General features: G+C 37.0%; 1 protein-coding gene across 1 annotated transcript in view; it reads right to left on the bottom strand.

Annotated features, from left to right (window-relative positions):
* LOC5576856 (bestrophin-2) overlaps positions 1 to 21,173 on the bottom strand; it is a 103,607-nt gene extending 82,434 nt beyond the window's left edge. The window contains exon 1 of the mRNA XM_021843413.1: positions 20,906 to 21,173. The gene's annotated coding sequence lies outside the window, so the exon portion shown is untranslated. The remainder of the gene's footprint in view (positions 1 to 20,905) is intronic.
* Positions 21,174 to 22,256: the final 1,083 nt, after the last annotated feature.

The raw sequence follows: 22,256 nt of genomic DNA, 5'->3' as shown, positions 1-22,256 counted from the left end.
GCCTCTACACTAGCATAATTGGGGTACGCAAAATTCAGTGATCTTCTTCTTCTTCTTTCTGGCGTTACGTCCCTACTGGGACAGAGCCTGCTTCTCAGCTTAGTGTTCTTATGAGCACTTCCACAGTTATTAACTGAGAGCTTACTATGCCAATGACCATTTTTGCATGTGTATATCGTGTGGCAGGTACGAAGATACTCTATGCCCTGGGAAGTCGAGGAAATTTCCAACCCGAAAAGATCCTCGACCGGTGGGATTCGAACCCACGACCCTCAGCTTGGTCTTGCTGAATATCTGCGCGTTTACCGCTACGGCTATCTGATCCCGAACCTTTTGCACCATGTCCTGGTTTAGCCTGGGGTTTAGCCAATGGGCCCATTTACCTTCAGTGGAGATATCACATTCCTGCTGCCAACCTCTAATCGTTATCTATTATCTAAACGTCATCTAAGCGTGTCGTTATCTAAATGTGTTGCAGACTCTTATTTAGTTGCAGCATTAGACATCTTCCTTGAAGATGAGACCGATGAACGTCATCCATGCTATGTTGCACATTGCGCATTGCCTCTTTGAAAACCATTTAGTATGCTCCTAGACATAATTACGGATAGCGCCACGCCTGCCAGAAGCATACTTATACAACTAGCAATTACAGCAGAAATATTTAGACCTCATTCTCGGACGCAGTGCAATAGCCGTAGATGCCTTTTTACCGGCATATTCAAAGTGGCTAATGAATTTAAGCATATCATCGATCTCTTACTTAAGATCTGAGATACTCAAGGGATCGCTTGTACCTAACCTCAGTCTAACGATGGACTAGTCCCAGTTTCCCAGACCTCATGCATTCCTCGACTAGAGTGCTCTGTAGTCGAATCTCCTTCCGCTGTCAATTCGCCATAGACCACCTGTCGGAAGTGGCTGCATCAGTTCGTTATCGTTCATCAACTTCTCTTAGGGCGCTATAACATCTCAGGTCTTAGCCATTACAACCCTGTACACAGAAAAAATCCGTTCTCATATCCGTGAACAGCAGTCTTGAACCCGTCAACAAGCAAAAATACACCGTGAAAAGATTCATGATATATGAACGCGTTGCCTAGTTCTGAGAACGTTCATGTAAACATGATGGTAGTTCACGGTGTATTTTTGACAGTTCACGTTTTCCAGAATTCTTTTTTGAGCTTGTATGCGTCACCTCACGGAGTCGAGATGCCCTTTGGCATAGGGTATCGGGGCACGCCCGTTTCCGACTCTTGATTTTTGAGAGCTAATTTTGCCTCTCTGAACGCAACATCACGTTCTACTATCCTTGTGGATTGTGCTACTTTTCCCAGAATGTCGTTTCCCAGAACGCCATTTCCCCGAATAACCCATTTTCCCGAAAAGTAGTAGTACTTATAATTGTCATGAACTTATACATTTCAAGGTGTTAATTGACGGTCATTTCGAAATTCACCTCCTCGAGCACATATTGCCATGTTTTAAGTCGAGAATCACTGAATATCTCCTTCTTTTAATTGCTTATCGATCATGCTAGTTCGCCACCATGTCACTGACAACTATTCTTGTACCTTTTCGAATTGCATAACTTTTTGGAGAAACGGGTCATTCGGTAAAATCGCACTCGGGGAAAAGGATCATTTAGGGAACTGAAAAAAACCAAAATCGTTCTTCTGTGCAACTCGCTCGCTACTACTTAGATTGGGTATTGTCGAACCACTAACCAGTTCCCATTGTTGGCTGTCACATCAGTCGCACAGAGGAATCAATTTACCTTAATTTTGAGTTTACCCTACCCAAAATCAAGTTTATCGAATATTCTTTCGACACAAAAGGCAGTTGATGTACTGCATCCATCTTGGCAGCTATGATAGTACATTTAAGCCAGGCAAATAGGTGTACTAGTTGATCAAACAACTCACTGAAATATGTATGTAGTTACATTCTGTTGACGTAATGAGTAATATTTTGATGGGGTTTCACTACAGTTAAGACCCTTAACCGTTTATATACGTGAACAATGATTGTGCGAATGTCCCCGAATGTAATTTCCACAAACGCCAGTTCTCCGAATGATTCTTTTCCCCGAATGCCATTTTCTCGGATGACCCGTTTCACCGAAAAGTGAACCAGTTCAAAAAAGAGCAAGAATAGTCTTTAGTGACAGCGTAATGTTCTAGAAAGAACGATAAGCATTCAATAGAAGGCGATATATTGACAATCTCGACTAAACACATACTGGCAAAGATGACGAGTTCGGTGTAATTCGAAAGAACCGCCAAACAAACAAAGAATGGTGCATATCAGATGACCAGTCCGTTTACCACCCTGATATGTATGTAGATGCCACGTTTCTGAATACCAATAAGTTTTCGGGGTGCTGGAATCGAAGAACTGGCGTTCGGAGAAACGACATTCGGGGAAAAGTGGCACAACCCTCCACCCTTGGTGCTACTTTTCCCCGAATGTCGTTTCCCCGAATGTCGTTTCCCCGAGTGTCATTTCCCCGAACGCCAGTTCCTCGAATGACCCTTTTCCCCGAATGCCATTTCCCCGAATGCCATTTCCCCGAATGACCCGTTTCATCGAAAAGTGAAGCAGTTAAAAAAGAGCAAGAATAATCTTCAGTGACTGCGTGGTTTACTAGAAAGAAAGATAAGCAATTAAAAGAAGGTACACTGAAATGAATTGTTTAGTAAATCGAACGACATTCAACCACTAGAATTTACAATGAGCAAATATTGTCGAAGTTACTATAGAATCAGTTATAATGAACTTCATTATATTATTTTCAGAATGTGCTCGGTCATTTATGTACGGTGAGTTCAAGAATATAATCTCTTCAACATTTAGTTATTTTTTGGGTCAATCCACTATATTCATTGTAGAATTTATGAAGTATTACGCAGATTAGCATGTTCAAAACACTTACAAACAATCTGTTCTACGTTTACTATTTGATGTAGTTTTGAATAGTTGGTCACTTATCTGTGACAGCCTAGTTATCATAGAACTTGAATTTGGTCTCAAATCTCTTAGCGAAAAGCATTTTCACAAACTGGGACCATTTTTGCAATCTAAATCAGAAATTTCAATATAACGTTAACGTTAAACGCCTAAAGGTATGCAATGCTCTATAAATGTTACGTAATTCATTCAATTTTGTTCAATTTATTCTCCAATATCAAAGTAACCCCAAACCAGAAAACCGGCTTCCGATAATATGAAAAATTATATGTCCATTCAGAATAAATCTTTTGGCAATCTATCAACTGCAATCGATAGCTAAGATGCCAGTACTTGTTTTAAAAATATAAATTATAATTCTTTGAAACAGCATGCATAAATATTTAAGTTTTCTTTGAAAAAGCTGTCAAAGCTTTCGGGGAAACGGGATATTCGGGGTACTGGCATTCGGGGAACTTGCGTACGGAGAATCGACATTTGGGGAAAAGTAGCACAACCGTAAAAAGAGCATTATACCGATCTGTTTGGATATTCTTAATACTCCAAGAATTCCATCGAAAATAGGACTCAAAATCTACAGTTTTATTTATAGTGCAAACTCTTGACTCTTCATACAAGAAATCGTAGTATTGTTTTGAAAGGTATGGAAGTTGTAGCTTTGCGAAACATAATTGAATATCGGATTTAAGATTTAAAAGAGCAACCAGTGTTATTTTGATGTTGGGTTATTTATATTAAAGTGTTTGCTCTTCTTACTGAGAACAGAGAACTAAGACTCTGTACATACATATGTGTAATCAGTGGTCATTGCATTATGTTTCTATATGGCACTGATACTTAATCATTTATACGAATGAAAAAAAAATTGTGAAATTCTGCGAAGAATCACGAAGATCTGCTAAGTTTCGCGACGGTTTATGAAGGTTCGCGAAGGCCTGTGAAAAAGAGCGATGTACCGTGGTACGTGGCTACGTCTTCAAAAATCTCTGTGTATCTGTGAAAGTCTGCGAAAGTCCACACAGTCTATGAAAGTTAGGAATCAAAAAAAAAATCCGCGGAAATTTCTAAATGCACACTTAAATCAGAATGCCGATCTCAGCTGTGCAAATCTCGGTTAAAGTTCGTTTGCTGACATCTCAGCAAAAGTGACGTTGGATGTCAGCGCTTCTATAAACAAACTTCATTTTTTTGCTGACATATCTGCTAAATCTGTGTTGCTGACCGTAAGGTTGTGCGGATCTCGGCAACAGATTGAAAATTAGCCGAGCTCAACTGCGTGTGTGTCTTTAAGGAACCTTCAACATATTCATAGATAGCTTTCTGTAGTATGTCTGGAAGAAGTATTATATATTATATATGGATTATATATAGAAGTCTGCTTGCAGTTTTTCATAGGCAAAGTCTTGCAAGACTCGTGAAACAAATCTTGGACCAATTTTTTGAAAAAATACACGTTGAAATTCTTAAAATCTAGTAGCAAATTTGTCAGCAATCGTTGAATTAGGATTGCTTTAAATTGCTTCAAAACCCACAAAAGTTGTTCCTTGTTGTGGTTTTTAAGCAATTTAAGGACGACATTAAGTTCAAATTTTGATTGAATAATTCATGTTTGACGAAATTTGGTCAAATTATTTAAGAATAAAATATATAAAAAACACGTTAAAAATATGTCTAGAACTAAAACAGTTATTTATGCATTAAGTTGCATAATGATGATTTTTTCAGCAAGAGTTGTACATTTATCTAACGAGGCTCGCCGAGTTTGATAAAAAAGAGCGCTGTAAAAATCGAATTTTTCAACGAGTTGCACACAACATTGTTGGAAATTACGAAGAATGCTGTTTTTTTGTATTGTTTATAACAGCACAAACATATCTCAAGAGACCCCACGTGGACATACATTGAGCGTTGAATATTTTCAGTATTTTTCAGTCACATAGGCTGCGATATAAAAGTATTAATGTCACAAATTTTCTCGCATTCATTGGTGTCAAACAGGTCTATATTCCGTACAGAAGCAAAGACCAGATAACCCACTACCGTTTTGATTCATATTACGGACAGCTTCAAATTCCGGACACTCTACTTTGTATGGGAAACATTTCACGCGAAATGTTTCAATTTTTGCTGTTCAAAAGTTCTCAATTTCAAGGCTCGTTTAAGTAAACTTTTTCCATAAATATCTTTGAAAATTTATAATGCCCAACTACCTTAGATGTCAATTTGGTGGTTTAACGATTTCGATTGATGATTTGACTGTTCCATTAATGATTATCATGAGCTGTCCGGAATTCGATTCAAAGTGTCCGGAATATGAGGCAAAAGTGAGGAAGCGTCCGGAATAAGAATCATGAAAAGGCCACACATTTTGATTTATTTAAAATTATTGAAGTTTTGCAAGCGTATTCTTCACCCACTGTTCGAAAGTAAAGGGCTTCCGACGCTCGATAGCGCTAAGCAATCATACAGAATGATTTATTTTGTATGCTCTATGCTGGGTTATATTTCCCTGAGTCCTTAAGTGTCCGTAATATGAATCAAAACGGTATCTGACTCTGCAGCTTCCTATACAATCGTTGGACGATCCGTTTACCAATCGCCATAAGAAAATCCTTCAAAAATTTCTGTAAGAATTCATGAAGAATCATTAAAAAAACACAGGTGAAATTTTTTGGAATCTCCGTGGCAATTTCATGAAAAACATCTTAATGAATTAAAAAGATGTCCATATACGAACGCCAGATAGATTAGGCAGCGTCCATTTATTATGAAACGCTAAACTTGATAATTTTCGATCCCCTCACCCCCGTCCGTAACACTTTTTGTATGAAATTTTTAAATTTTTGTATGAGCCGTAACGCTTGACCTTACTTCCCCTCCCCCTAGAGCACAACGTAATTTGTGGACGGCGCCTTATGAGTAGCTATATTTAATGATTTTTTGCCCAAATCAAATCGTTACGGAATTATTAGAATGATTCTTGATGTCATCGAATATTCTGTAAAGTTTCTATATGGGAGAAGTTTCCTGGAATTGTTGCTGATACTCAAAGAAATCCAGTAAAAAATCCAGTAAAAAAGTGTAAAATTGTAAACAATTTCTTAACAAACTTTTGAAAGTGCTCTTGCGATTTTTTAACGAAATTCAATGCAAACTCTGGATATGTTTAATGACAAATTGTTGATGAAATCCGTCGCTGAACCTCATATGAAGTACCACGACTAATTACATATTTCTCCGGTCGGTCGTGATAAACTACTGGAGGTCTTCTGAGAACAAATTAAGCTGAACATTGTAGCAACTTTTGGGTAATTAAAAAACTGAAGGAATGATGATTTACAAGAAATTTCATGGAGAAATCACTAGTGGATTCTCAAACGGAATATGTCAAGAAATCACCAAATAATTCCTTAAACCTTATATCAGGAGAAGAGATAGGAGGAATCATTGGTATAACTCATAGCAGAAATGGAGAAGAAATACCTGGAGCTCATCCAAAACAAACCAAAGCTCCAGATATTTGGGGGCTCACAAACTTAAAAAGATTAGGAAATCAGAAAAAATCAGAATGATACTCCTATTTCTGGCTTAACATCTTCAAAACAGGAAACTGAGCCTACTAAAAAATTTACATTAGGGCCGCATTTATCTTTAAGGATTCTCGGTACCATATCATTCGTGCGGTATATTGGACAACGAGACAAATAAATTACAAAACTAGTTTTTGTGTGGGCAACTTAAATGTGGGGCCCTAGCTCACGGTTTCCCCGGGCCCCTCAACTCACATCAAACCTAGCCGTTTTAAAAATAAGTTACAATCAAGGTGCCCCCGTACCTCGCCGAACTGTCGTCCAAAACTTATTCAACTTGCCATGCTTATTTTCATTTAGGGATCTTATAAATTTTTAATTCCCTGCAAGCTGTATTTAACTTTTAATGCCTAAATCCACAACGCGATTTAGGGGCCCCTAGGAGCTTGGGGCCCGGTGCGGCCAACACCCACCACACCCCCTAGCTTCGCTACTGTCTATAAATCTCTGCGAAGGTTTACGAAGGTACTCAAAATTCTGTGAAAGTCCGTAAAAGATCAGTGTAGATCTGAAATTTCTTAAAAAATAACAAATCATGCCAAATTATTACACAGATTTGTCATGATTTTTTTCCATTATATTTTATCTAGTTTTCATTAAATTCACTTATTTGCAATGAGCTGACCATGTACTTCATCAATAATTTCTCAATGTGCCTATTATTACGCATATAGATGTAAAGATCTATACTCCAGGATGTTCTTGGATGGCTCAGAACATCTTTTGAATGTAACACTCTACGCTACTTATTGCCCTTAATTTCTGTCCATATGTAAGGATTTCCGAAAGTTCATTTATACACTTGTAGATTTAGGAGACTATGTTCCAGAGTTTTCTGGAGTTCAGAGAAGGTAAGGCAAGAATATCTATTTTATAGGTAACACATTTCTAAAAAAAAAAAAAAAAAAAAAACAAATAAAAATCGATGCAAATAACATTTTATTTCTTTTGTTATGGCTATATCGGTCATGCAACTCAAAGGTAAAGGGAGTCTGTAGAAGATTTTTGCAAATGATGAATTGAATAATAGTGGAGCCATCGAGGAACCAGTAAGTATTGAAATGCCCTGTATTTTGCCTAACTTCTCTACTGAAGAAGGGTTGGCGGGGTTTGCTACCAACTTAGACGAACTCAGACTTGTTGCCATAGGCAGCGTCCATTTATTACGTATCGCTAAAATTGACATGTTTCGACCCCCTCCCCCTCCTTAACGCTTTTTGTAAGGAAATTTTCCAATTATTGTATGAGCCGTAACGCCTGCGTCTACTCCATCCTCCTCTAGAGCGTTACGTAATTTGTGGACAACGCCTAATAAGAGTAATATAATATAATCCCGGTCAATACCTTCTCAGTATTAATTATTCCAATACATTACACAGCGTAACAAAAATGACATTTTTTCCTATCTCAAGGATCAAATTATGTGTCTCTAGTAAATTTGGAGTTGCTGAATCTGATGCCATTCTCAGAAATGTTCCAGCACGTCACAATTTTTAGCTACAGGTCGCCAAAGTTGTATAAAACACTGGTTTTAATGATGTTTACATGAAATTTAAAGTACAATTTATAAAACTTTTTTATAATCTGATCCACCAAACATGCAAAATATAACTTAAATTTTCATTTCAGATATAATTTGATTGAAATTGAACGATTAAATTTCGATTAAACCGATTTTTTCAACATGTTTGCAGTCTCCATAGAAAATTATTCGTTTTTCTTATATGGCAAAATACATTAATATTCTAAACCATCAAAAAATAGTATTGATATACACATAAATTATGAATTCTGTGGCAAATTAAGCAAATAAATTGCCGTACAAGCTGACAAACTTGCATGCAAGTTGGCTGAAATAGTCAATTTTCGCATTTTTAACAGTCAATATCTCAAAAACTAGACGTGGTATGATATTTCTGAAAACGGCAATGGATTCAGCAAGCCTTAATTAAGTGAATAGCGGTATGTTGGCGCTGGAGACAAAAACGTGTTCCGCTGTGTTATGTTCAATTGAATTGCCTGAAGTTCAGGCCCTGAACTTTATTTAAGAATTTAGTTAAAACAGTTACGTAATTGGATATTTATTGAAAAAAGATTTCGTAAAACGAGATTTTAGTGTAGTTTATATAGAATTGAAAAAAGGACTAACAATTAAATACGCTTCAGGTCATATACAAACAAATCAAAAAACTATCATTAGAAGTATCAGTAATTAGGTAAATTAGTTTGAAGGCCAAACCATTCAATTAAAACAATATTCAGGCAATGTTTCAGTTTCAACAAACTTGATTTGAATCCAGTTCTGTTATAGGTACATCAGCCATCTACTTCCGCATTCATTGACACAGAGGACATCCGACCGAGTTTCCGACGCACAACAACGCTTCCTTACGATGCGCGGTGAATTGATCATTTTTTGTATCAAATGACCAACGAGAATCGAACGGCTACTCAATACCTACATATTTTTATAACCTCTACCATCCGATTGACGCAGCCGATGGTTCTGTTGTCGATATTGAGGTATTGGGGCCCATTGGCGATGGCATTTTTTAATTTATTCCATTTGGGGAAACAAAAACTCGAAACTGGAGACGACGGCAAGGTCGCAAGAAGAAGGAGTCGATTGGCCGGTTGATGGACTCGCGACTCGCGAATGTAGCGATCTTGTCTTGAGCTATTTGAACGCGTCATTCTCGTTGATTGCGTTTCGGTGTTGTTGTTTAGTTTGTTGGCTTCAGTCAAGCGTCAAGTGATCGTCAGGTCATCGCGAGAGGAGACGAGATCTGTTGTTCATAGCCATCGACGGTTCTAATGGGCAGCCTATTTAATGTACCAATAATAAGCTAAAAATGCTCCTTAACAAAATCAATTATTCACCGTTATCACGGTGTCTAAACCTCGATTGTCATCAAATTTTCATGTAACTCAGATGTTTTTACGAAAACTATTAGAATTTAGGTTAAAATTACGTTTCATACTGTCCCATATTGTATGGTAATATTTTAACCTTCTAATTACAAAGAAATATAGGCTATAAAACGTATTTCATATAACAAATTCAAATTTCCTTACGTTTCTGCTTCTCAGCCTAGTGTTCTATAAGCATCTCGACTGTTTTTAACCTTCCAGTTGTCACGTGTTTTGCCACCGTCAGAACCACCGCGCTGCTGTTGTGAACAAAAAGCGAGGTTTTTTCAGCGGTGTCGTACAAAATACAACAGCGTGACGACTGGTGTGTTAAAGGCTCAAACGCAATGATAACGGTGCGGCAACGGAAAGCGGAACCGATTCACCAGCATCACACCATCTCGACTGAGCTGTCAACATGTTACAAGCTGACAAGCATGTTATAGTTCATGCTGGCGAACCGGTTCCGCTATCATTGCGTTTGGGCCTTAACTGATGCCAATAACAGTATGACTCTAAAAAACATAATAATGAAGTAAAAAATTGTGAAAAGTACACTTCTAACTTCCAGTTTGACTTATCAAAGACCATATGATATGCAATATAATTGCAAATAGAATAATTTATGGTAACAAGTAGTATTATGTATGTGAGGATGCGAGAGACTGACGAATAAGAGGAGTAAATCGAAGCCAAGCGCGATAGCTGAGTTGAGATCTTCCGTGAGATTAGAAGTGTTTCAGACTCCGTAATAATTTGGTGAAGTGATTTTATTTCCATATTTTAGTAATCATTAAATGAAGAAAAATCGTTAAACGCGTTTTTTTCTTACATGTATGGAGCATATTTGATATGTATACATGTATACATGTATACATACATGGTGCAATTTGATTTTTTTATGAAATAATGTGTCATGTGTTTTGCGGGGCCCAGATAGCCGTAGCGGTAAACGCGCAGCTATTCAGCATGACCATGCTGAGGGTCGTGGGTTCGAATCCCACTGCTTTTCGTAAAGCAAATTTTCTCGATTCCCAGGGCATACAAGTATCTTCGTACCTGCCACACGATATACACATGCAAAAATGGCCAATCGGCAAAGAAAGCTCTCAGTTAATAACTGTGGAAGTGGTCATAAGAACACTAATCTGAGAAGCAGGCTATGTCCCAGTTGGGACGTAACGCCAGAAAGAAGAAGAAGATGTCATGTGTTTTCTAGGGAGCATATATTTCTTTCTGAAATCTGTGGAACATTATATAAATTGTAAAGCTAAAAGTCTTCATTTGTCATGAAGCTGTTTTAGATTTTCTCTGGAGCATTTTTTCTTTGTCGCGAAAACCTTTTGCCGTTCTGATGGATGATGATGATGATAGACGATGGGTGCTCATCTATGATACCTCGTCCAGGTGGACGGAGGAGTCCAAAGGGAAGAGGTGGTTGAAAACAACCCAAACTGGTCAGCCACTAAGTTTGTGGTTGGTTGGTGGATGGAACTGGTCAAACGGTGACTTTGTACGATGTGGCGACCTTCTTGTTCGCTCTCTCGTTTCATGGGTGATTCTGCGATTGTTAACTATAGGTTTTTCACCGGAAAGCTGTCTGTTTCGCTGACTTCGGGAATCCCAAATTGAAATCTTGAGAGATGATGGATCGCGCGCTTACTGGGGAGCGAGCTATACTTTGTTGTAACTTGGTATTATTGGAGAATGTGTGAGGTACATTCGTCAATTGTGGACGGTTGAGTTGGGATTTATTTAATGGGCAATAGTTTTTATGGAGAAAACTATAAATTACCTATAAACATTTTAATTCATCTCCAGATTTAAACATATTGTCCAAATAATGAAGGTTTCAAGGTGGTGCATGGTAGTGTAAGGCGACAAATTGAAAGCTTTTCTCGCGCACTTTGACCATTAGTAATAAATACTCGCTGGTTCTTGGCCATCTGGTAAATGTTCCGAAAGAGAACCTTAAGGGACACTTAGGAAATTTTGCATATTGGTAGCGTTCGACAGCTTAAAGGTCATGATTTTTCATCTATAAGTAAATGCCGGTGCCATAGATCAGTAACAGGATATGGTCATATTCGGATGTTCCGATTTCGGTTCCGGTAGACCTTAAAAAGGACTTTCATAGACTTTTCGGTTGCAGAATATTGTGACGACTTGGAATCCATGATTTGTCATATTGTACTGAAGAAACATGATGGCGTTCCCCAAAAACTAAAGAAGAATCTTCTCATAAATCCCATCAAAAATTTTGGAAACGTTGTTGCAAAAACTTCATTAGCATTTTCTTTGCAATTTCCGGAGTAAGTTTTATATAAACCCTGTCATGGATTCTTTTTCCTGAAAAACGTCCATGAATCCCTACAAATCACTAAGATTTACTGTAAATTTACTAGGAATGTCCAAATTCTCGTAGCGCTAGATGCGCAGCTGTTCAGCATGACCAAGCTAAAAAAGTAGAAAAGTTCCTAACTAAATAAGTGTGAATCAAAACATGTTTTATTACAACTGTGTAATAAATGAACATGTCAGTTACCTTATAAACTAAACCAGCTTCATTTCTTCACCACTACAAAATATACAAATTACGATAGCTTTTCTGTTTCTCAATATTTTGCACATTTTTTCTTCTTCTTCTTCTTCTCAAAAAGCTCTTCTACTTTCAGAATCTGTATCGTTTTCGATCATTTCGAATAGATTCATATGGATCTTGAGACATTCCTAAATTCTTTGGGGGACCGACGCGTAGCCGTAACCCTTGTCTCAGGCTACAGATTTTTCCTCATATTCGGTTATTCGCGTTTCAAAAATATACTTTGATGAGAGTCTATTGTGAAAAAAATGAAACAAATCGGTACAACCGTTTTTACGCAACGAACTTTTTAATGTTTTTGATGTCACTCCGGTCGTAACAAGATCTTGAAAACTTCAAAAAACACCATATTGTAATTTTGAGATTTCTCGGAGCAAATCAACCGATTTGTTTGATTTTTCCGGTGAAACTTCTAATTGCCTGATATTATATAACCCACATTTCATTTATTTTTTTGGTAAATTGAATGAAAACAAAATGACGGCCAAAGAAATTTTTAATGGGAAGTGTCGGTTCTCAAGGAATACCGAAATATCTACACAGCTTCCAAAAATAGAAGAGTTTTTTGAGAACTTATGAAAGAATGGTGCAATAATATTGATAATCAAAAAAGTTATCTTGATTCTAATATTTTTTGTGGTCAAAATATGAAGCTGCCGGTAGAAGAGTTGAGAAAACGTAATGAAGAAAAACGATGTCTAACAAATAACCATATAATTGAAGCGAAAACCCAGATCTCAGAAGATGAAAGTTATAGTTGTTGACCAACAATGTTGATTTTTTTTTGTAAAAATATGGATTTTTGTGGAAAACTGCACGTGATACACACATTTGTAGAACATGTATCTTCGTGTCGTTCGCAAAAATTAAAAAAATGGCCAATTAGCAAAAAAGTTTCCTTGTGGGTTTGGTGGTCCAATGACTACCGCTTCTGCTTCATAAGCAGAAGGTCATGAGTTCAACCCCAGGCCCGTCCCTTCCTTTGTATTTTGTAGTTGTTCCTTTCACCTGGTTCTGTCTTCCGCTCTTAATCTATCACTGTTCATAGCATTTGCTAGAACCCGAGACGGACAAAAACAACCGTTTCCCTACGCTTCCATTCTGCCATCATTATAGCATGCCTTTCGTTACGCCTGATACATAGGCAGCAAGCCTCTCTGCCATAAAAATTACCGCCCTCTACACTCTTCCCGCATGAGCTGGCGTAGACGCAGTGGTATATACGGCCTATTGTGGGAGCCAGTTTGATGCATCATCAATTCCTTTCCTTTCCCCTCATTGGTCAGCATTCTAACGTGGCAGGCGCCATTATCGCCTTAAAATAGAAGATCACCAGCACTCATACACTGAGGTGTCTGTTAGTACCAAGCAGTCATCTGGATGGTTCCTTGTGTAAGTGCAGCTGATCTGGTGATACTGGAGTAGCAACCACGGGCGGCCTGTCAAGCTCAAGTTCAAGCTCAATTAGTAAAAAAGTTTTCTTGTGCTCATAAGAACACTAAGCTGAGATGCAGGTTCCATGCCACTTGGAACGTAACGTCACTGAGAAAAAAGAGCTGGACATCATAAGGAGATGTTTATTTAATAAATTCCATTCTGAGGTTTTGAAGGGCAAAGTTAAAATTCTTGCTTCAGTGCCCGTTCGATTTTGTGAAAATGCCACAAAATTTCATGTTGCCGAAATCGAACCGTGCCAAAATCGGATGGTTGTTTTTATTAAAAATTGTATTACCTTGCTAATGATCATGCATTAAATTTATCCATTTTAAACAGGGCACTATGTTTTATTTTCTTGATTTCATGCGCTTTTTCAATAGCGACCAAACCGTTGATTTTAGCGATATAGTTTGTTAGGAGAAGTTTCTTGGTGTATTAAAGCGCATCTTCTGACGAAAAAAGTTTTGCGATTAATCCACCTAGCAGTGAGATAGAAAAACTATTTTTTCAAAACATTTAGATAGACATATGGTGTCTTAGGCAAAGTTGTAGAATGGGCTATTTGAAACAACTTTGTCGAAGACACGATTTTTCTATCTCTTATACTTTTTGAGATATATGCCGTTGTATGTGACTGGCCCCTAAAAATCATATTTTTTATCATAACTTTTTTCCAAGATTTTTAATATTTTTTATGTTTTCTACAAAGTTGTTTGTCAGTTGATAAAAACTTTTGTCTATAAGTGTCTTTGCATGGGTGTTTACTATCAAACAAATAAGCCTTATTAAAACGAATTTGACTGATAATTCTTTAAATTTAAGAGATAGAGAGGTGCGATGTTCAGCAAAAACACGCGTTTCAAGATGTTTAACAACTTTGTAGAAGACATGAAAAATGTTAAAAATCTTGTAAAAGAGTTACGAATTTTTTAACATAAAGTGCACAAATTTTTATGAAAAAACTCGTTGAAAATCATGTTTGTTCATAACTATTTACTAAGATTTGTGAGTGGAGTACCAAGTGTGCATTCTATGGCAGTATGGGAGGAAACTCAAAAGCTCAAAAGTGCTTATTTGCTAGAAAAAGGGCGTACGTCGCATGATCGATTTCTCTTCATCGACCCTCTCTTCTGTGAATAAAGGTGACAATATTTTTTCATCTCAGGATGCAGATTGCACCGCTGTCTAGCGTTTGCGTCTAATTTTGCGTAATATCAATATTTTGAGAGTTAGAAGTTAAAGCTAAAGTTTATAGTTTTAAAATCACAAACTATTCAATAAAATTCCATATTTTGTGAATTAACTTGATTTTGCTCTTTAAACTTGGATTGCTCAGCAGTGTTCATAAAATTAAAAAAATATCTAGATATCAGTTATAGTTGTTGACCAAAAATATTGTTTTTTTTTTAAATAAACTCAAGATACTTTTTGAGAAGATATTTATTGATAAAAAATTGCGTGAAATATTTCAAAAAATTTACTGAAAAAACATGGCTGACTGTCTCAGCTTTGGATTGACTAAAATTGACAGTTGATGCGTTATTAGAACCGTGTATTCTTTAAAAAGCACTTACAAAATTTTAGCGGAAATATCTGAAAACTATTTAAAATCAATGAAACAGTTGATCAAGTCATAGTGCAAAAGTTTGGGTGCGCCCCTTAGTCAGTATGACGTAGGGGGATTAGGGGCATAATGAACACACAGGCCAAAATGTACACTCCCTTATTTTCTGAGAATATGTTTATTTCACTAAAACTTTAAACACTGTATGAAATCTGTATCGAATAGTTCTCGTAATTAATTAGTTTCATGTTCTCGATAACTTTGGCAGTAGAACAGTTTCCCGAAGAAAAACTTTGCGGAATTTATCAGATATGAGAGATACAAATAACACGTGCGGCCCGCGAGCCTCACTTTGGTGACCACGAGCTTATTCCAACGTAAATGCATGGGTAAATACATTTAGGTAGGGGAAAAGCACTAATTTTCTACCCAGCACTAATTTTTGACCCATTCATACGTTTTTGGCCTACTTTGTATGAAAATCCGAAAATTGGCACAGATTTCTTGAGGGTCGAAAATTAGTGCTTTTCCCCTATTTGTTGTCGAAAAATGTCATAGCTTCAAATATACATAAATTCAACAAACAAAATTGAAAAAAAAAATCTGTCCAAATACATGTATACGAAGTAAGAATGATTGTGCGATATTTGCCAGAAAACCATTCGCCAGAATGACATTCGCCAGAAAGTACCATATGCCAGAATACCATTTGCCAGAAAGTACCATTCGTCAGAAAACCATTCGCCAGAATGTACTATTCCCCAGAATGGACCATCCCCTGGATTTTTTTTATTTTGTTTTTCTTCACATGGATCAAGTTTGCAATTTTGGGAGAAATAATCGAGCCAGTGCGTTAAAACGTTTTGTCGGATTATTTTTGTTAGTATACTCAAAAAATTAAGGGTCTCTTGGACACTAGTTGACTTAGCGAGCCAGTTTCGAATATACGTTTTGGGGATTGTGGTTCTAGTATTCTAATTGTTGGACTAGGTACATATTGCTTCCTCACGGTTTAAAAAATATCGATTTTTCGAGCATTCAATGATCAACATCATCATTTGAAGCTTTATAAATTTGAATGGAAAAGACTGCACTTAATCCTGAGGGACCATGAAACTAGAAAGCAGAAAACATACAATAGAATAACAGTTGCATTCATTAAAAACTGCTCCACTATGTATGCTTACTGATACCCGTAACGCGGGTAGATCACCTTTTCGTGGTGCGTTGCGGGGTAAGATCTACCAATTTGAACCCTAGTCTCATCTTGTTTGTCGGGCTAGGGTAATATGTTCTGGTAATTCGAGGATTTGCGGTACAAAGTCCTTGTTACTGGCAACAGTTTCTGAAATGGCATCTATTTTACCTAGCAGATGGTTAAAGACTCGGAGTTTGCCAGTCCCGAGACTACACTTGAAGCCAGGATAACAATCATGAGTATTAACTCAACAAGGACTGCTAAATACTGGTAATTCAAGGACTCACGTGAATGCTGATTTAGTATTTTTTAAATATATTGTCCCTGTAAAATGATATTATGGTTTGGAAGACTTCACAAGAGATTCGCCCTTCTTTTCAGCATTAGCTGTTCTTAAAAGTTGTGATTCTTTTTATCGACTAATTCATTGAATAATAACGAGATTTCAATATACGTTGCAACTTTTGTTATACAAATGTTATAGCATGAAATAATGTTATTTTATAATTAGTAAATTCCAAACGATTTTCTTTCTGAATTTTTCAGTTTCAATTGAATGTTTTTTTTATACTATTAATTTTTATAGGAAATTATGGCTTGGAATATTTGATAAGTAGTTTTCTCGTCTTTTCATCATAAGCTGTTCTGCAAAGTTTTGTTGCCTCTTAAGGGCTAGTTCATTGGAAATTTATAAGATATCGATATACGTTGGAACTACTTGTGCCGTCTGTTCGATGTAGTAATTAATGCCTCCACTCGCAAACCAAAGTTACATTTACTATAACAATTTTCAGGAGCTTTCACACAAATGAAAACAATTTCAAAATTATTAAGAACATCCTATATATGAAGAATGAATAATTCTTATTTTCCCCAAATTATACCAAGTAGCGATAGGCAATGATTCTTTTTTGAATACTTTTTCGTGTACTGAAATTTAGGTGACCATTATCACTAAAAACCTTTTATTCTATTGTTACCCGAATGTTGTTCCCTCGAATATCATTTCCCCGAACGCCAGTTACCCGAATGACACTTTTCACCGCAATCCATTCTCTCGAATGACCCGAAATTTTTATTGATCGTGGTATTAGGTTAGAACCACCCCCTTTTACCCCCTTGAACGACCACGTGGTTTATGGGCGGCCCCAAAATAGATCCAGTTCAATATGAAGAAACAATCTTCAGAGACAGAGTGGCGAACTAGAAAGAATGCTGAGTTTGGAGAAACTTTAAAGAACCGCTGATCAAAAAAGAAGGATGCATATCATATGAACCGTATAGCACCCTGAAATATACAATAAGTTATGATAATTATGAGTGCCAGAATATTTTCGAGAAAATAGGCTACTTGGTCAAACGGGATATTCAGGGAACTGGCATTTGCGGAACTGGTGTTCGGCGAAACGAATTCGGGATATCGATATTCGGTAGAAAGTAGCACAATCCCAATAAACTGTCAATTGAAAAGCAAAAATTTTCGAGAAATTCTGTACAATACAATATTCTGATGAAGAACAGCTCGCGGTGAAAGTAAGTGCAATTTTCTCGAAGTTAAAACTAGATAAAACAGCATAGACTATTGTATCAAAACCTCATAGGCAAAAATTTCGCAATAGATGTAGAATAACAGTGTTATATTGTCTCTGCTCTGTGCACTAGTAGAAAGCTTAAAATGAGAAGAACGAGATTGTTACAATACTCTTGAAGATGTGGAAATAGCACAAGTCGAATATTGTGACGGCCATCTTTGGATTCCGAGGTATTTCACCATGCATTAATCGATCAAAATCGACAATAAAAATAATTCTGGGGAATGGTACTTTCTGGCGAATATTACATTCTGGCAAATGGTTTTCTGGTAAATGGTACATTCTGGCGAATGGTTTTCTGGCAAATGTCATTCTGGCAAATAGTTTTCTGACGAATGGTTTTCTGGCAAATATCGCACAATCAGTAAGAATAACTCATTGCTTTTCGAATGCGCCATAGATAGAGTGTCCATCTCGGGACAAAAAAAAATGTGATTTGACAAATTTCTGAATTTCCTGGGATTTTAGTTCTGACATCCCGCGATTCCCGAAATGTACGTTGAATTTGATGAAACCCACTAAGTTTCAATGTTTCAGTGTCAGTCAGAGTTTTTCAGTGTCAAACCTTATTCAATTAAATAGAAAAGCATTATAAAAAAGAGATCAAATTAATTATTATCAATGAAAAGACAATTTACCAAGTAAAAACACATATTTTCATTTCTCTAGCTGCTTTCCTCTTCAACATAAGCTATTTTTTTAAACCTACGCTGAAAAAGTGAAACTTAAAGTACACCTTAATTACAGTCGATAATTTTCAGTAATTAGCTTCTAGGAAGGTATTGTACAATACACACATTTCGTCTTCTACTTGGCATTAACGTCCTCACGGGGACAGAGCCTGCTTCTCAGCTTAGTGTTCTTATGAGCACTTACACAGTTGTTAACTGAGAGCTTTCTTTGCCAAAGTTGCCATTTTCGCATTCGTATATCGTGTGGCAGGTACGATTATACTCTATGCCCAGGGAAGTCAAGGAAATTTCCATTACGAAAAGATCCTGGACCGACCGGGATTCGAACCCAGACACCTTCAGCATGACTTTGCTTTGTAGCCGCGGACTCTAACCACTCGGCTAAGGAAGACCCCATATAATAAATACACACATTTAATGACTTTAAATCGTTTCGTTGGTTCCAAAGATTTGATGATTTTTCAAAAGTCTAAAGCAATATGTTTCAATGTTACGACTTAATTTCTTACAATACTTTCATTTATAAGTATTATAGAGAATTTAAAAAGAAATAGCAAAGTCGTGATAAGTCAAGTTAAGTTTTGGTTTTGTTAAGTTACTTCATCAGAATAAGAAAGAGAATATGAATGAGAATAATATGAAATGTGATTTTTTCTATAATTGACACATTATCTTGAAAAGTTACATTATCTTTAAATAAAACATCATTAAATAAAACATTGCATTGTTGAATTTGTACTTCTATTCCATCTATAATGCTAGTTCATTCAAAATTTGAGAAATCCCGGGAATTCCCGGGATAAGCTTAATTTTTTGTCCCGATTCTTGGGACAAGAAAAAATTGTTTCTGGCGTAACGTCTCAACTGAGACAGAGCCTACTCATCAGCTTGGTGTTCTTATGAAAGCTTCCACAGTTATCATTTGAAAACTTGTTTTGCCAATTAACCATTTTTGTATTCGTAAATCTTGTGGTATTCCCGGGCGCTTCAAAAGCCGGACAATGGCCGTTTTCAAAGTATTTGTTGACTAAATTCCGTTTTTTTTTATCTATAATCTACAATTATGACGTTCTACATTCTTCATGCCTTAAAGTTGCTAAAATTATATTTTTGGGTGAATTAAGGCTGGTGCCCGGGATTCGAAACGTCCTGGCAAAATGAATCAACGCGGTACAAAAATACTCTATGTCCTGAAACTTCGATAAAATTTCGAAACTGAACCAACGACCCTCGGCTTGGTCTTGCTGAATAGCCGTGCGTTTTTCATCATGTTTACCGCATACACTTATATACTCAAATAGTTTTGAAGCAATTTTTGTTTTCAATACTAGTATTTTACCCTACGGTGGGACAATTATGATTTTTGAAAACTGTGTAATCTGTTTATAGTTAAATAGAATTTTTCCCATCCACCAATTCTCTACAATAACCAAGTCACCAATTAATAACATCGGCATTCGTTCACTTTTATCGCTCAGCTGCCGCCCCGCAACTGCTGGCAGGCGACAAGTGTTACCTGTTTGTTTAGCTATCCGTCGTCACCATCTTTGGATACCACTTTCAATTCGTGTGCCTTTTGAATATTCGAATAAGTTCATTCATTTACAGAGGCTTTGCATAGTTTTGCACATTCTGCTTTCAGTGGAATGGACATTTGTCACGTACTACTCCATATACCGATGTTCTGCGAGGCAAACGCAACACGTAGCGTAAACAGAGCGTTCTGAGTTCTACATACGTTTACACGGTAGTCCAGGCGCTGAAATATGTTTTCAATAATTCTCTAGGACGTTGTTTTTAACACTCTTAAAATCGAAGCTGTCCGTCACGCATTCTTTACCCTATTGCATGCGTCGTCAGGTGTAGCCAGCCGATTTCGCCGAGGCGAGCTCTCACTCTCGTTTGCAGGTCATCAACGTAAACGTCGCACTAAATTCCGAACAAAAAAAAAAACTAGAGACTTCTCAACACAATCACAAAAAGAGCAGCATGCACGCGCCTGGCTTAGCGACGATGACGACGACAGTGGCAAATGGATCGCGACATTTTTTTGCTCCTATCGATTTGAATTTCGCGTAAAAAACACGTCCGTTACGTCGCTATTGTTCACCGTGTATGGAAGTTTGGAAAATAGCCTCCAGGTCACTTGAAAACAGAGGCACCATATAACTAATTCACCGCACACTAGCATTCACTTCGATGATCTAGAAAACCGCATTGAACAACAGCTGAATCTTTGAAACTGGAAAATATTGCAATCACTCAATGCATAACAATAAAATTACTATTGCGAATTCTAATTGCTATCGATTTCGATTAAACCTGACTAATATGTGTGTGGATACAGAACCTGATCGCAATTACCGGATCAGCGCAGCTCGTGGCGCGCACACAAACGTATTAACCGCCCGTTTGGGCGAAGGAGACAGCAACTACTGGACAGGCACGAACCGCGAAATGCACACCCAACACAAGTCACTATATACACTACACAGTCCACTTTACAGCAGGTTGGTCAGTCCCAATGGGGGGAGACCTCTTCTATACCGAGAGAGAGTAAAATAACCCGATCGGCCCGAGCGCACTTTGAATACTGAGCTGGCTGGCTGGCGATCGCCTTCTACCACGCAGTGCCTCTTTGTTCGATCGATTGAGGGTGGCGGTCCCATTCACACACTAAAGTCATACAAGAATCGTGCGACGAACAGGTCCGGTTCAGATTGAACTTATACGTCGTTGAATAGATTAAAATTAGTTTTGTTCTAAAAAATATGCATATCAATTTCTATCAACAGATTGAAAAAAATAAAGGTTCATATTTTGGCATTAAATTTATTTAACATTAATAGATAAAAATCAGGAAAATTGTTAACGAATGCTAAATTGTATCAACTCCTAGATATTGTAAAAGAAGTTCTTCTATATATTATCCATGATTTTACAAACTAAAGTTATGCAAAATTGTTATCAAGAGGGGTCAAGGTCTCATTTTTGGTAGTTCGCGAAAAAAGTTCTTATTAATTTTCTATATTTTTACTGAATGTCAGCTCGATTTTTAGTTTCAACTACAATAATTTCACTTTAAGGTAAAGATGAATCGAAGCCAAACTTCAAATTGTCAAGAGCACAAATCTGGAAAACCGAACACCCGTTCGAGCTGGTGACCAATCGATTACGTTTTCAGCTTAAATTGATGTTTTGGTTCTCCACTGCCAAACTGAACTAAATATTTGTGCTCTTTAAAAATTGAGGTTTGGCTTCGATTCATCTTCACCTTTAAATAAATAAATAACAGTTTCAAACCAGTTGCAAAAATCCAGAGGACATTCAGCAAAAACGTAGAAAATAAACTGATTTTTTTTCGCTATACAGTACGGGAAACTATGGTCTATAAAATTTGTCAAGTATTACCTCCACTCTTCTTGTTATTGAATGAACTTAATTTCATTAACTTTTTTTTTGTTTTCAAGCCTTGCGCTGCTCACAAAGAAGAACCTTAAAGCTGTACTGGATTTGAATATAATGTAAAAAAATACGAAAAATTATAAAAATGCGTTAACCTTGCTTCTTTTTTCACGTTTTGGAGAATTGTTGTGGTAAAAAAACAGCAGATGATGCCATTGTTACTGGGATAATCGAGAAAGTCTCTTTAGCTAAAGGTGTCCGTATTTGGGCATAGAGTACCATTGTACCGGCAACTT

This window comes from Aedes aegypti, chromosome 2, assembly GCF_002204515.2.
Source record: "Aedes aegypti strain LVP_AGWG chromosome 2, AaegL5.0 Primary Assembly, whole genome shotgun sequence".
NCBI lineage: Eukaryota > Metazoa > Arthropoda > Insecta > Diptera > Culicidae > Aedes > Aedes aegypti.
This window is presented reverse-complemented; position numbering and strand designations above follow the sequence as displayed.